General features: G+C 36.9%; 1 pseudogene; it reads left to right on the top strand.

Annotated features, from left to right (window-relative positions):
• Positions 1-15,308, top strand: part of LOC149167388 (uncharacterized) — a 152,286-nt pseudogene extending 136,978 nt beyond the window's left edge.
• Positions 15,309-17,461: the final 2,153 nt, after the last annotated feature.

Below are 17,461 nucleotides of genomic sequence, written 5' to 3' on the forward strand. Positions count from 1 at the left end.
TTTTGTCTTATATGGGTACAAGTGGAAAATGTAATATTATTTGTAATTATGTTGTAAGTGAAATTCCAAGTGTCAATATTGGAGTATGAAAAGTCATCATGTAATGTAATGTTTTATTTTGTGAATAAGTTGAAGAGTCATGAGGGTAGTCCAAAGATCACAAATGGGAGTTGAAGGGTCACCCTCCCTCTTGTTATAAATAGAACCTCATAACTCATGTAAGGGGATTTTGGGAACTAAGATTTTGGCTAGATTTAGGCTTAGAAAGAGTTTGGGAGTATTGTGAAGAGCCTTGGCTTCTCCATAGCATAGAGTGAGTATACTTCTTTGGAGGAGCATGTGTTCTAGAATGTAATGTTCCACTATTAGGGCTAGTGGTCATCAATGGTGTATGCAAGGATGGAAATTTCACTTATAATAATAAAATCAGAGCCAACATGCTTTCATGCATATGTTGTTAATATAGTAAGACTATTCTTGTTGTATTGGAAATGTATGTTATTTAACTTACGCATATGCTTATGAAATATTTTGTTTGCATTCGTACAAATATTTTTGAATGTGTGTTGTTGGATTAAATCATCACTTTAACTTGTGGACTATTCCGCATCTTAGTGTGTGATGTCATTCCTCTCGTGTGTTCCTTTCAAGTTGTATACTATTACAGGCTTCCAAGGGGCACACTAATTTTTCCCTTCGTGTGTTGGAACCTTCATGAATCATGCTTGACTCTCCGTAGGGTCACACACTTTCTCCTACCCAAAGTTATCATACTTTCCTCTACACGTTTCCATGGCGAAGGCATAACATTACCACCCACTGTTGGGACTCGTACTCCAAATGGTGTGAGGTCTAATTGGGAGTTCATATCAGGGATATCCCCTAAATGTTGGCGGGTACAACACCATCAACACTACTTTAGAAGACACTTTAAATTTAATTTGTAATGATTCTATATTGTGTAAATTGAGAGTGAGAGAGGATGACAATCAATGATGGAGCTTCTCTTCATAGTTGTTGTGACTGGGCTTTACTCTAGTTACTTGCTTCTCGTTCTCGTATCCTTTGTATCATGTTTCATAAGATCCATGTCATGTTTTGTGCCACTGTCCACTATCATCACTATGTGCTATGGATCTCCTTCTAGTGCACCCTGTAACATGTCATCAATGTTTGATCTTTAATGTGGTGCTTTTGGAGGATTTCCTTTCAAGGATGTTGTGTAGTAAAGCTCTTTTTCTTTGTTTCCTCTCTTTTGGTGTGGGGATCCCCAACCATTTCAATTCCTATGGGAACTAATGTTGAAGAAAAAGAAATTTTGATCAATTTTAGTAGCTTGGTTTGTTTTTTTATGGGTTTTGGCCTTGGCTTGCAGGTTTCCATGACTAGATTGTGAAATATTTAATTATAGTGATTAAACAGAAAGCCTTCATTAACGTTTGTGAAAATGGATTCTTTGTTGCTAAGTTTGACATTTCTAAAGATGGGGATCTGATTCTTAATCAGGTCGATGGTTTTGGGGCAATGCAAGTTTATGCATGAAGCCATGGTTGATAAAATATAAAACAAGAATGAGGAAAAGAAAGAAACTTGATATAAAAGGCCTCAATCCATATTATAAACATTTTATTCATTTCAAAGATAAAAGTATGTAATAAATTATTAAAACTACCTCTTTTCTCTCACGTTTTCACCTCATCAAGAGATAAATAAGGACGAGGCAAAATAGGAATCTATAAACACACTTAGGATGACAAAAATAGATTTAAATATGAAATACATTAGGTGGTACATTAGAACCTCATGATTGTATATGAATAAGTGGTTAACATTCCCTTGTTCAATCTTAAGTTTTGACAATAATATTGGCAATGTAGTAAACATTGGTATCATCTCCAAGTCTTCACACAAAAATTCCTAAGCTGAGCCTCAATGAAGAATTGAGTGAAAAATTGCCAAAATCGAATGTTGAACTCTAGGATGATGAGAGAAAACCAAGACAAGTGAATCAAAAATAGGTTTGATACATCCTTAAAAATGCTTTAAAACTCAATCAAATTCCTTAAGCTATACTGCAAAAAGATCCATCTATCCCCTGTTAGGTCAAATAACTACCCAGGTGAAAAAATGTCTACAATATTTCTCTCACTCAACATCCTAATACTATATCATGCGCATGATTCAATCAAAAAATATTGAATAATCATTTTTGAGAAGTAAGTTAGTTGTCACTACAGACCTGCTTGAATGTTGAAGTTTCTCTTCTATAAATTGTTGATGCTCATATGGTGATCAATTTGTTCCTAAAACATTGAGTCTAAAAACCATCATAATTTCCCCTTTTGTCACTTTAAAGGAGAGACCACTAGTTATTTTTGGTTGACCACAAACCATATAATTTTGACTTTTACACTCCCTTCCCCCAACCCAAAAGGTGTAGGAGAGTTCCTCAATGTACTTCCACTCTTTGAAGCGCAAGAGAGTACCAATATCCATTATAGGACTTGTTTTTACTTGAGATTGAATTATTTGGTAAGATTGATATACTCACTTGACTATTAATGACCACTGCCAATGATTGAACAAATCATAGTGAATCTTTGATATTGCAATTCTGTTTCTTTTGGAACATTTCTCCATTGCATGATTCTTCTTTCAATAATGCTAGCAAGAATAGAGATCAAAACATTGATCTTCCATATGACTAGTGCAATTGAAATGTTTTCACTTCGATTTTCGTTCATTCATTTTTGATGTATATTTATCCTAAAATCCTCCATTTAGAAACTTAAGTGGTTTTGAGTAATTTGGGATAGGAAACTAGTTTTCTTTCTCATATCCTAGCCCATGTTGTTTTTTTCTACATTGGACTTCTTCCTGTGACCTTACAATGTTGCGGAAAATTTTGTGCTAAACTTGATTGTGTACAACTTCACCATCTTATACACTTGAAGTTGTACTTTTAGGTGTCTCATAAATTTTTTGGGTCACAATTATACTTGTGGGGGGGTGGGTGGGGTGGTTTGGGGGGGGGGGGGGGGGGTTGGGGTGGGTGGGTGAATATAATTTTTACTTATTTAAACATTAGAACATCACAAAACATCAATATCATAAACTAAACAAGTAGCACATTATATACATAGAAACCGTTATAGGAGAATACCACAAAACATCTTTATATGAAAGATCTTGTAGGCACCAAACTATAATTACATCAATTGTTGGCACCAACCTCCTAGAGACACCAATCCCCTCTGTTTCTTTGTAGCCACCAACCTATAGGAGACACCAATATCCTCTACTGTTTTGTAGGTACCAACTTATAGGAGACACCAATCCCCTTGGTACTTTGTGGGTGTTAGGCCAAGAGTAAGTCCATGAATGTGATTGTTTCATTTTCATTAAGATAGAATATGACTATATACAAGGACAGGGAGACTATTGGGTTTCATCTCTTAATGTATCTTCATCCTCCAACTTCCTTTTAATTTTACTATTTACATAAGTTTACCTAATCCCAAAGATTAGGTGTCAACATTCCCCCCTTAATCTAAAAGGATGTTGGTGAGATCAAGCATCATTTTGAATCTTTCAAACTTTTCCCTTCCAAGCGATTTGGTGAAGATGTCTACAATCTGCTTATTTGTGGAACAATGTCATTGGTGGATTGTTTTGGCCTCAACATGATGTCGAATCAGATGGTATTTTGTATTGATGTGCTTCGTTTGATCACATAACTTTTGGTTCTTGGCCAAATTTATTGTAGAAGTGTTGCTAATCAAAAGAGGAGTTGAATGCACTTGTTTCTCCTGTAAATCTTCCATAAATTTCCCGATCCACACAATTTCATTTGTTGCTTCAGTGACTGCCACATATTATGATTCAATTGTGGAATCTGTTGGAATTGATTTCTTTTGCGACCTCCAGGAGATAACTCCTGACCCAAGACTCATAACATAACTTGAAGCAGATACTTCAATTTCTTTATCTCCATTGAAGTCTGAATTAGAGTATACAATCAAGCTAAAGTCATCCACCTTTGTATATTTGAGTCCAAAGCCTTGAGTTCCTTTCAAGTACTTTAGAACTATTTTTGCAGCAGACCAGTGACCCTCATAAGGCTTTTGCATAAAACTGGAGAGAATTCCAACAAAAAATGATGTTTGGTATGGAGGTAGTTAGGTAGTTGAGAATTCCTACGAGCTGTCTATAATTCATTGGCATCCTCAAATTATTTTCCTTCATTGGATGTGAGATTTGAGTTATGTTCCATTGGAGTAGTGAAATGATTTCACTCAACCATGCCAAACCTGTTCAACATATCTCCAATGCACTTCTTCTGAGAGAGGAATATAAACTTTAGATGTTGAGTTACTTCAATACCAAGATAGTAGTGAACATAGCCCAAATCTTTCATTTCAAAACCTTTCCATAGTTCTTTCTTTATGGATGCAATGTAGATCTCATTGCTCCCTATCATTAGAAGATCATCTACATACACCACAAGATATACAATTGTTTTGCCAACTTTCTTTACAATCAAAGTTGCATCATCAAGATCATAATTTTTGAAGTTGAGTTTTAGAAGATTCTTAGTTAACTTCTTGTACCAGGCTCGCGGTACTTGCTTGAGGCCATACAAGGATTTAAAAAGCTTGCATACTTTGTGTTCTTGACCTTTCACAAAAAATCCTCCTGGTTGGGACATACAAACATTCTCTTTCAAACCTCTATTCAAGAAAGAAATTTTGACATCCATTTGATGGAAATTCCAACCATTCTAAGCTGCTAAGGCAAAGAGTGTCTGGATAGTAGCCCATTTTGCTGTTGGGGAAAAAGTCTCCTCATAGTCAACCCCTTCCTTTTGTGCAAAACTTTTTTTCACAAGCCTAGCTTTATGCTTGTCAAGTGAGTCATTTTGTTTATACTTATTCTTAAAGACCCACTTGCAGCCAATTGGTTTTGTGCCCAATGGAGGATCCACTAGCTTCTAGGTGCCATTATTTATCAAAGAATCATATTATTTCTACATCACTTCTTTCTTTTCATCATGAGAAGCAACTTCTTTGAAGGAATTTGGTTCAAAATCTGTAGACAAATTAAATTGACAATCATAAGCAACATCCATATCAACAGGTCAATAAGGATTTTCTACATCACCTCCATTTTGTTTAGTTGAGCTTCTTATTCCTGTACTTCCAACCTCATCAGGATGGACACTTTCAAGTGTCTTTGTCAGCCATTTTGGAGTACATTTCTGAGATGGCCTAGGCTACTCAATTGACTGAGATGAGGATGAATCAAGATTTAGTCTCCCAATTTTTTCAATCACATCACTCAAAGTGTCATATTTGGCTAGAGCTTCATGTAGGGGAGAGAGTTCTTAAGAAGAAGATTCCATATATTGATTTAGTATAGGGATCCCCCTTCAAGATGTGGAATCTCATTATCAAACTAATGAAAACACTTTTCATGTATGAATCTATCCAAGCAATCAAGTTATCGATCAACAAGATTCTTCGCCTTGGAAGATTCAAGAAAATTCACATCTCTAGAGAGGGCTTCGGAAGAAGATTCCACTGATTGATCCAGTATAGGGACCCCCCCTTCAAGATGTGGAATATCATTATCAAACCCTTGAAAATACCTTGCATGTATGAATCTATCCAAGAAGTCAAGTTGTTGCTCAATAACATTGTCATTCTTGGAAGATTCAAGTAAAATCACATCTCTAGATATTATAAACTTCTTATTCAGTTCATCATAGAGACTGTATGCTTTGGAGGTATTTGAGTACCCCAAGAAGATACATTTATGACTTCTTGCACCGATTTTGTTTCTCTATTCCTTAGGTATCAAGGCATAACAAGTGGAACCAAAAACCTTGAGATGCCTCACCGAAGGAATGTGGACATACCACATTTCATAGGGAGTCTTATTTTCGACAACATTAGATGGACACCTATTCTTTATATACAAAACACATAGAGGTGCATCATCCCAAAACATCAATTTAACATTTTTGAAAAGCATCATGGAACATACAATATTTAAGATTGTTCTATTCATTCTTTCAAGTACTATGTTTTATTAGGGATTATAAGGCACAATTGTTTGATGTTTGATCCCATGTTGACGAAGATTGTTGTTGGGTCCCTATAATACTAGTGATTACCCCATTACTATTGTAGTTGTACCCCTTATTAATATTGTTGTGCCCCTATTATCCCCATATTGTTATTACTGTGCCCCATAGAATCCCTCTATTGTTATTTTTGTGGCTTTATATTATTATTGTTAGGTTTGCTGGGTTATATTGTGACTCCTTAGACTCCTATATATAGAAAGGAGGTTTTGTCATTTGAATCATCCAAGAATTGTTCATTTATGTAATGTAAAGGAGGTTGCCCCCTCGAAGAGGCTGAATTCTAAGGCATTGATCTATCTTTTCTATCTTTCTTGAAGCTGGTTTCATAACATTTGGTATCAGAGCTTTGGATTCTAGGGTTTTGCTGCTCCAAACAGGTCATTCTGGCATTTTCGCTATAACTTTTTTTTGTGATGTTTCAGAAGTTGCAAAAAAAACCCATTCGAGAAGAAATCGTGCTGAACCTTGGATCCGAATTTCAGAGTTTTTCGTACTATATTTGCGGAGATATGATCTGAGGAAGTTGGTATTTTTGCAGACTCCTGAATTACATTCCAAACAGGTGACCTGGGGAAAAGCGTCATAACTTTCTCTCTGGGGATCGGATTGAAATTTCGTAAGAAGTTACAAAAATAGGACGGATTTTAGTTTCTTGTATGCATTTTTCAGATCCAAAGGTCGAAACAGTGACTCGTGGCACGTCGTACAAGTTCGCTCTACTGAACTAGTCTATAATCAAGTCACTGTGGGAGATTTTGCATAACTCTTCTTTGGAGAATCCAATTTGGGTCAGACTTGTGGCATTGGAAAAAGGACACAACGGGCTACTGTAGATCACAAATTTAGATCTAGATGATTGGAAAGTACAGAGATACATCAGAGGCAATATCGAGCTCATACAAAGTGAAAAAAGGTGTGTAGATTTTCTTAAATTTTTGCTTAAGCTTGGTTTGAAAATTTATTTTGAAGGAATTCAAAGGGCATAGTAGAGAATTATTATCGGTAACTGATGCCCCGAGGAAAGAAAATGCAAACACCTAGTAAGGAACCTGAAAGCTCTAGCATGACTCATGAAAAAGAGGAAGAAATGCAACATGATATATCAAAATTACAAGACCAAGTGCAACAACTGTCCCTTGCACAAAAAGGAAGAGAATCTAAGCTGGATGGTTTAAAGAAAAGCGTAGAAGCTAAGATGGATTGTTTAAAGAAAGGTGTAGAAGCTAAGATGAATGAAGTGGAAGCTAAGATGGTTAATTTGAAGATAGATTTGAAGACATACATGGAAGAATTGAAGATAAATATGAATAAGTTGCTACAAGAAAGGGTCACTAATGGTGAAAGGGTAGTAAAGGAAACTCATGATGAGAACAAAAGAAATGTTAATCATGATTCCATAGACTCTAATGTTGGATCAAAGACCCACCATATTCCAAAAATTGATATGAGGAAGTTTGATGGCAAGGATCCCGCAACATGGATATTACAGATGGAGCAATTTTTCGATCTCAATAATGTGCAAAACACACAAAAGGTACGTATTGCAACTTTATATTTGGAACCAAATCAGTTTGTATGGTATCAATGGCTTTGCTCTCGTAAACAATTTATCACTTGGGCAATTTTTACGGAAGAATTGATAGCACATTATGAGGATACAAAAAGCAACACTTTTTTTAGCTAATTGATAAGTCTCAAACAAAAGGGTTCAATAATGGAGCACATTGAGGAGTTCCAAAAATTGAACATAAGGGTAAAAGATATTCTAGAGGAGCATAGGATTGATGTGTTCATAGGGTCTTTAAAGGATAATATCCAACATGATGTTCGCCTTTGGGAACCTGATTCATTAGAGAAGGCATTCAGGTTAGCAAGAAAAATGGAAAGCAAAATTATGGCAACCAGGAAGCATACCACTCACAACTATAAAGACGGAAGTGTTGTTGCCGCTAGTCTTCTACAACCTATAAGGTTGACACCACAACAATTGGAAGAAAAAGAGAAAAAAGGCTTTGTTACAGTTGTGATAGCAAATACACTAAAGGTCATAAGTGTGCTGAGAAGAAATTATTCTACATAGATTGTGAAGAGGAAGAAGAAAAGGAGCAAGAAAGGTCAAAAGAAGAGGATATACTCCACGAACAAAGCCTAGATAAAGAAGAAATGAATCCGACCATATCTTGTAATGCATTGGCGGGAATTACCACTCCTCAAACCATCAAGATAGAAGGACAAATCAAGAAGAAAAAGGTAATAGTGTTGATTGATTCAGGAAGTACCCACAATTTTATTCATTGTAAGGTAGCAAAAGAATTGAATTGCTTCTTATATCCAGCACCAGAGTGTCAAGTGATGGTTGCAAATGGAGGAACAATAAATTGCTTGGGAAAGTGCCATAATATCAAGCTATCCATGGGAGAATATGTATTGACTAGCCCAATGATTTCCATTCCAATGGGAGGTGCTGATGTTGTACTAGGAGTCTAATGGCTACAATCCTTGGGTACAATAGCTTTTAATTTTCAAGAACTTTTCATGAAATTTTCTGTGGAAGGAAAGGAAGTTGAATTAAGGGGTATTGCAGGGAAATCGGGAAAGATAATCAGCTCTAATCGTATGACAAAGCTTCTAAAAAAGGAACAAAGAGGTGTAATTGCACAATTATGTTCGCTAGATGTGTCCACAGTGGAATCATCTATATCTCCAGATCTCCAAAAAGTCTTGGACAATCATTCCAAGGTATTTGAGACTCCCAAAGGTCTCCCACCTATTCGTGATCATGATCATGCTATTCATCTGATTCCAGGAAGTGTTCCTCCAAACATCAGGCCGTACAGATATCCCTATGCCCAAAAGAGTGAAATTGAACGTATGGTTGCAGAAATGCTAGAGGCTGGTATAATTCAACCAAGTCAAAGTTCTTTCTCTGCTCCAGTCGTATTGGTGCACAAGAAGGATGGATCATGGTGCATGTGTCTGGATTATAGGGAGCTCAACAAACTCACTATTAAAGATAAGTTTCCCATTCCTGTCATTGATGAATTACTGGATGAATTGCATGGATCAATTTACTTCGCCAAGTTGGATCTTCGTTCAGGATATCATCAAATCAGAATGAAGATTGAAGACATTCCGAAAACAGCATTTAGAACTCATGAGGGTCATTATGAATTTTTGGTCATGCCTTTTGGCCTTACCAATGCACCTTCAACATTTCAAGGTTTGATGAATTCAATTTTCAAACCATTCCTTAGAAAATTTGTGTTAGTATTTTTTGATGATATACTAATCTACAGCAAGTCTTGGAAGGATCATGTTGAACATGTTGACAGGGTGCTACAACTATTGGAGGAGAAACAATTATATGCAAAAAGATCCAAATGTTTCTTTGGAGTACAAGAGGTGGAATATCTGGGTCATATTGTATCTGATGAAGGAGTTAAGGTAGACCCTAGCAAAATTAAAGCCATTAAGGAATGGAAAATTCCCACATCCATAAAGCATCTGCGAGGATTTCTCGGTTTGATAGGGTATTATCGCAAGTTTGTTAAGAATTATGGGAGAATAGCAGCACCTCTAACGACATTATTGAAGAAAGATGTATTTTCATGGACTCCAGAAGCAACAAAGGCATTCGAACATCTTAAAGAGGCAATGTGCCAAGCATCGGTGTTAGCTACACCGGACTTCACAAAAACCTTTATTGTGGAATGTGATGCTTCAGGAAATGGAAGGGTGTTGTTTTAATGCAAGATGAAAGACCCATTGCTTTTGAAAGTCGTCCAATCAAGGGAAAGTTTTTACACAAAGCTATTTATGAGAAGGAAATGTTGGCAATACTCCATGCACTTAAGAAATGGCGACCCTACCTAATGGGAAGACACTTCAAGGTAAAAACGGATCATGATAGCCTTAAATACTTTTTAGAACAAAGATTATCCTCTGAAGAGCAACAAAAGTGGGTCACAAAGATGTTGGGTTATGACTTTGAAATCATCTACAAAAAAGGGAAGCAAAATGTGGTGGTAGATGCACTCTCAAGAAAGGATGAGGATGTGGAAGCATTGTTGTGCGCCATTTCTATTATCCAACCAGATTGGATAAACGAAGCAAGGGAGGAATGGAAGAATGACGAAGAAGTGTGGGCACTTATTCAACAGTTACAACAAGATTCCAGTATGTCTGATACATTTAGCTAGCAAAATGATTCGTTATGGTACAAAGATCGCTTATACCTCTGTAAGAATTCCCAGCTAAAACAAAAGATTCTTATGGAATTGCACACTTCTCCCTTAGGAGGGCACTCAGGATTTTTAAAAACTTACCACAGGGTTAAGAAGGAATTTTTTTGGGATGGCCTTAAATCAGATATTCAAAAGTTTGTGGCAGAATGTTTGGTTTGCCAACAAAATAAAGTTGAAACAATTAAGACACCAGGTCTATTACAACCTTTATCCATTCCAAGCCAACGTTGGGAGGAGGTTTCAATGGATTTTATCACAGGTTTACCCAAGTCTGAGGGAAAGAGTGTCATCATGGTGGTAGTTGACAGACTTACCAAGTATGCACACTTTTGTGCATTATCACATCCATTTAAAGCTAGTACAGTTTCTACTGCATTTATGGAAACAATTCAAAAGCTACATGGAAACCCAAAGATTATTGTAAGTGACAAAGATCCCATTTTCACTGGAAATTTTTGGACAGAATTATTTTCTTGTGTTGGTACTCAGTTAGCTCATAGCTCATCTTATCATCCTCAATCTGATGGGCAAAATGAGATAGTAAACAAATGTTTGGAAGGATATCTTTGTTGCTTTGTATCTGATAAACAGACACAATGGGTCAAATGGTTGCCTCTGGCTGAATGGTGGTATAACACTTCCTTCCATACAACAACAAAAATGACCCCATTTATGGCACTTTATGGATATCATCCACCATCCGTCACATCATATTTAAGAGAAAATTCTAAGGTTCAAGCAGTGGAACATCACATTGAACATCAACAACAAGTCCTCCAACTCTTAAAGGATAACCTCGTGTTGGCACAGAATAGAATGAAATAATAGGCAGATCAACATCGTAGCGAAAGAAGTTTTGATGTAGGTGATTGGGTATTCCTATGGCTACAACCATATAAGAAAATGTCCCTCAAGCAAGCTAAGAAGGATAATAAATTATCATCGAAGTATTATGGTCCATACAAGGTGTTGCAAAAGATTGGTACTATGGCATACAAATTGGAGCTTCTTGCAGCTTCTCGATTGCACCCTGTTTTCCATGTTTCATGTTTAAAGAAGGTTATAGGCGACAAGCTCCTAGCTCAAACAATATTGCCAAAACTTGACGAGGAAGGAAAAATTATATTGGAATCGGAAGCAGTCACAGAAACAAGAACTCGACATCTACGAAATCGATCAATTTCGGAGTATCTTATCAAGTGGAAGAACTTATCCGCTGAAGATTCCACATGGGAGGATGAGAATTTTATACAGAAGCATCCAGAACTTCTCAAGCGTTGAGGACAACACTTTTTTGAAGGAGAGGGGCATGTTGGGTCCCTATAATACTAGTGATTACCCCATTACTATTGTAGTTGTACCCCTTATTGATATTGTTGTGCCCCTATTATCCCCATATTGTTATTACTGCTGCCCCATAGAATCCCTCTATTGTTATTTTTGTGGCTTTATATTATTATTGTTAGGTCGGCTGGGTTATATTGTGACTCCTTAGACTCCTATATATAGAAATGAGGTTTTGTCATTTGAATCATCCAAGAATTGTTCATTTATGTAATGTAAAGGAGGTTGCCCCTCCAAGAGGCTGAATTCTAAGGCATTGATATATCTTTTCTATCTTTCTTGAAGCTGGTTTCATAACAATTGTTTTCAAATTCATTTGATGTATATTGTTTTCCATTATCAGTACGAATAGATCCAATATGAGGTTGTGCATGATTTTCAATCCATGCATGAAATTTCTTGAATGTTTCTAAAGCTTCATATTTTTTCTTCAATAAATTAACCCAACACATTCTAGTGTAGTCATCAATAAATGTCATCATATATTTATTACCATTTGCATAAGGAACATGCATTGGGACACATAAATTAGAATGAATGAGTTCAAGTTTTCTATGTGCTCTAGAATGAGAAACATGAAAAGGCTGTTTGTTGCGTTTTCCTAAGATACAAGCATCAAATTGCTTAAGTTTCCTAGGAATAATAGGAAAACCAATAACACCATTTTTATTCAACAAACAGAGGCCGTCATAGTTGAAGTGTCCAAATATAGCATGCCATAAAATACTTTATGGAAATGTACCTTCATCATTGTGAGAACTGTATGAAAATTTCTATGCATGAGCAAAGGTTCCTTGCAGCTTTAGAAGTCTTTCTTCCTCTATCCCAGTCATGAAGAGTGAGTGATTTGATGTTTTTCTTACCTCTACCTTGCCATAAAATATATGAATAGAGTTTCCTTGCTTGTGGATTTGGACCAAAGACAACAAGTTTCTCCTCAACTCAGGGATGTATGGAACATCATGTAGAAGAAATTCTAGAAGACCAGGTAGTTTGAGCCCGATGGTGCCAAGCCTTGATGGCTTGAGTTTTGACTTATCTACAAAGTATACTCCTCCATCAATGTTATCAATGAATTCTTCAAAGAAATATCTCCTGAAAGTCATGTGGCAAGTTGCTCCTGAATCAAGCAACCAAGTATCTTTCCATGAAGCAAATGAAGCATTGAATAAGTCTTTCGTTACTCCAATTTTTCAATGTGTCACAACATAATGAGTGGACTCATGTGCTTTTCCTCTCCCTTTGTGAGGTGTTTTACCTTTTCCTTCTTTAATTTCCTTCTAAATTTTGTCCCAAGCTAGCTTACAAGTGGAAGCATCATGTCCATCTTTTTCATCGTATGCAATGAAGATCATACCTTTATCCTTGGAAATGTCTGCCCCCTTGCTTCTAAAATTCTTCCTTCCTCTTCCTATTCGACCACCTCTTCCTCTAAAGAATCTTGTGCACGATTCTTCTCTTTTTGTGCAAGGCACACAACTTGTTTAGTAGACTAAGGATTTTTCTTTTTCCCCAAACCCTTCTCTCTCTCAACAAACTTCTTCACAAGGGAGTCAAAGGTAATCTCCTTAAGGTTGCCACTTGCTTGCAATGAATCAAGATAATGTGAATAGGTGGGATATAGTGCCTTGACATAAGCTATGAGAGGAATATATATTTCAACACCAGTGGTTTTTATGTCATGCATAATTGATCTTGCTTCTAATGCTAAGGCAAGAGGGTCATAATTTTTCAACTTAATATTGAACAAGTCAATCATCAATTGAACAACTTTAAGTTCATAATGTTAGTCATACAATTCCTTAAACTTATTTAAGTCTTCGAAGGCATTTGAAAATGGAGAAATATGATGATTCACTTCTTCATTTATTGATGTTGCAATCAAGGCATAGGCCTTGCTGTTCTTGTTTTCCCAAATGGAAAGCTCCTTGTTTGAAGTGATATTTTCTAGTCCATTGTCTCCTTCTCCTTCACGAACTCTTTTCCACAACTCATTTAAAATCAAGGTGTGTTTTATCTTCCTAGACCAATCATGGTAGTTCTCTTTTCCAATGATAACTACTCCCACTATAGAGATATGTGAATGCATCATCAAATTTTAATTGGACCCAAAATACTTACAATAAAATTGATATGTCTCTACAACTAATTAATTTGCATATAATTACGCCGTAAGGCGTTTCCCTCTGAAATGAACTCCCCCAAATGCTTTTCTGTCCTAATCGTAGCAGTTAGATCTTTTGTTAGATGATTGAACAAACATCATCCGTCTAATTTAAAAAACCTTAAAAAACGTTATTAGCGTGCAGCTGTTTGTGCTTTTGCAAGGAATTTGATTTGTTTAACGCTTGGACCACCAATTTGGTTAGGGTTGAGAGGTTATCAGTGCCAAGGTTCGATCCCCCTCGCACTCAATTCCTCCGCAGAGATTTTTCAGTAGCGGAAATGGGCATTCACATTCGAATGCATATAGGAATTCTAGAGACATGCTAGTATCGGGACTGGGACTGGGACTGGGCATCGGGCTGGCATTCGCAGTATCTCCCCCAAGTTTTGTCGAGTCTCCAGAACTGAAGCTGAAGATGCAGGAGGACCAAAAGTCGCGAGATCCAGTCTCACCACAGCCTCGAGCAGGCATTATGGGAGGACCTGTTATTACCAAGAGTGGAAAAGTGCTTCAAAAGCTCAAGATCTTTGTGGGTTACGATCCCCGTGAGGATCTTGCCTACAAGGTCTGCAGGCATTCGATACTGAAACATGCCACATTTCCAGTTGAAGTAATCCCCATCAAACAAGCGGATCTCCGCAAAGCTGGGTTTTACTAGCGCACAAGGGATCCCACTGAGAGCACCCAGTTCTCCTTTTCCAGGTTCTTGACTCCTTTCCTAGCTGGGTTCGAGGGTTGGGCTATGTTCGTAGACTGTGATTTTCTCTATACTGTTGACGTTAGGGAATTAGCTGAGCTCATTGATGATAAGTATGCTATAATGTGTGTCAAACACGATTACAAGCCCAAGAGTGCTACAAAAATGGATGGGGTTGTGCAGACTACTTACCCTAGAAAGAACTAGTCATCTATGGTTTTGTATAATTGCGGGCACCCCAAGAACAAAGTTTTGACACCCTCTGTTGTGAATTCCCAATCTAGGGAATTTTTGCATAGATTCACTTGGCTTGATGACAATGATATTGGACCCATTCCCTACACCTGGAATTTCCTTGTTGGTCACAATGAGATTGATGACAAGGAACTTCCCAAAGCTATACATTATACAATGGGAGGCCCTTGGTTCGAGGCCTGGAAAGATTTCCAATTCGCAGATCTGTGGCTTCAGGAAGTGGATGAGTATAAGAGGTCCCAGATGATACAGAAGGTGATTCAAGATGAGCTCATAAGGCTGTTGGATACAAGAATGAATGAAAGAGCAGGAGAGCTTGAAACCAGAGTAGGTGAGTTTGAAGGCAAGGTTAGAGAGATCTCTGCTCTGCAGAAATTGCTGTTATTTTATCTGCAAGAGAGGTTTCTAATAGAGGGAGGAAATGGTGTGAAAGAACCTCCTTTTGATGCCTAGTTGAACAAGGGATTGCGGAGCATAAAGGAATTGCTTTGGAATACCCTGCCGGATCTTGTGACAGTGCAAAATAGGAATATGTTTTGGAGGTACTAGTGCAGGATATAGCCTAATTATTTTTATTTGATTCTATTTTTATCTCTAAATATTAGAGAGAAATTGTAGTTTTCTGCATAAATTTTGAACTGGAAGTTAACTTATTTCTTAATATACTATTCACCCATGGTATAGTCAAATCACCTTTACTTTATAGCAGCTAACAAATAGCTACATTCTTCATTCTCATCCTTTTTCCTGAAAGAATGGTATGAAGGGTTTGTACCCTATTTGGACAATAATGTCATTGTGACAATTTTTTTTCTCCAATGTAGTTATCTCAGAAATTGCAATTTCATGGAATATGCTTCATCATATCAATTGGTGTAATTGTATATGGATGGTTATTTTAGGTTATTCACCTATGGTATGGTCAAATATGCCTTTAATTTTGCTACATTCTTCAATATCATCCTTTTTCCTGAAAGAATTGTGTGAAGGGTTTGTACTCTATCTGGACAAAAATATTATTGTGGCATTTTTTTCTATCTTAAATGCAGTTATCTCAAACATTGCGATTTCATGGAATATACTTCATCACATCGATTGGTATAATTGTATTAACTCTATCTATTAGCTATCTTGATTGCAATGTCTGGATGGTTGTTTTTGGCCAGGCTCAAACATCTCTGTGTTGTTGGGGTTGCCATTGTGGTGTATTTAGTGACTATTTTGATGTGTTTATGTTGAAAATTTATAACCTTCATAAGCATTTTTAAGTTCACTATTATTCAATAAGTAGTGTATTTTGTGAAAGACAATGGAGATCAATGGATCTTCTCATTTGCTGTGAACAATACTAGAGTGCTCAAGCTAGTGTGTACAAATCATATCACAGTAAGATATATTCATATTTTGCATGTGCGAAGTATGCATTATGCTCACATATGGAATTTTTAACAGTGTTCTTCTACGAGAAAAGTATGCCTTTATGTTTTGATGCAGACACCTCCAATCTGCACAGCACTCTGGTCCTCAGGTTTCCACAGGGTTAGACTTACACCACCCATTTAAACCTAACATAAATGTCAAAGAACGCTTCTTGTGATATGAAAAGGGGTTAGTAACTATAATAGAGAATAGGCTGTGCAAGCTTTAGCAGAGGGATCAAATGAATATTTCCAATCTCAAAACCTGCAAACAAGTTTATAGCAGAAGAGATTTAGTGAAGAATTACGTGATGCTCTGTCCCTACAAACAATTGCGGTATTTATGAATGCAAACCACTAAAATATTCAGGTTTGGGATGAATAATCTACAGGGGACAACACCAATCTTTAGATTGCCGAAAACCTAGAAAAGCTGTCTTTATTCCATTATCTCTAATCTTTGATACAAAGAAAACTCCCTAGATAACTAGCATACCGGCCCTACAATGGCTTCCCTCAACTTATGGCTCATCTGAGCACATTCTTTATCCCCATATGACAATTATAAGCACTGGATATACATCTATACCAAACCAGACTCCTGTTTAATGAGCTTAAAAAATGCCAGTGGATTGTGACAAATCTCATTGATGGTATGTCCTTCTGGAATTGCCACAGTTGAGTTGTAGAAGTAGCCTGCCCAACCTGCCCACCTTCTGTCCACGTTTCTTTGTTAGCACCTATTCCATGGTTAGTTTTTCTTTCTTCACATCATGTAGTGCGGTTTCTTTCCACTAATCATTCTGCTGAGTTGTAAGGAATCTTAAAAGATAACCACGACTGCAGTTGAGGGGAGATAGCAGGATGCTCCTGCATCTAGTTACGTCGTAAGGTGTTTCCCTCTGAAATGAACTCCCCCAAATGCTTTTCTGTCCTAATTGTATCTGTTAGACGATTGAAAAAAATCAACCGTCTAATTTAATAAAAAATGTTTTAAAACATTAAAAAACCTTAAAAAACGTTATTAGCCTGCAGCTGTTTGTGCTTTTGCAAGGCATTTGATTCGTTTAATGCTTGGACCACCAAGCGAGCGGGTTGAGAGGTTATCACAGAACCCTCCAGGAGCGTCGATGATGGAGCAATTGGTTCCCGAAATAACAACGCATGCTCTCAGTTATTTGGATTATC

Source organism: Pinus tabuliformis, chromosome 5_1 (genome assembly GCF_031772625.1).
Source record: "Pinus tabuliformis cultivar Carrire ecotype Pingquan chromosome 5_1, CPIR1, whole genome shotgun sequence".
Classification (NCBI taxonomy): Eukaryota; Viridiplantae; Streptophyta; class Pinopsida; order Pinales; family Pinaceae; genus Pinus; species Pinus tabuliformis.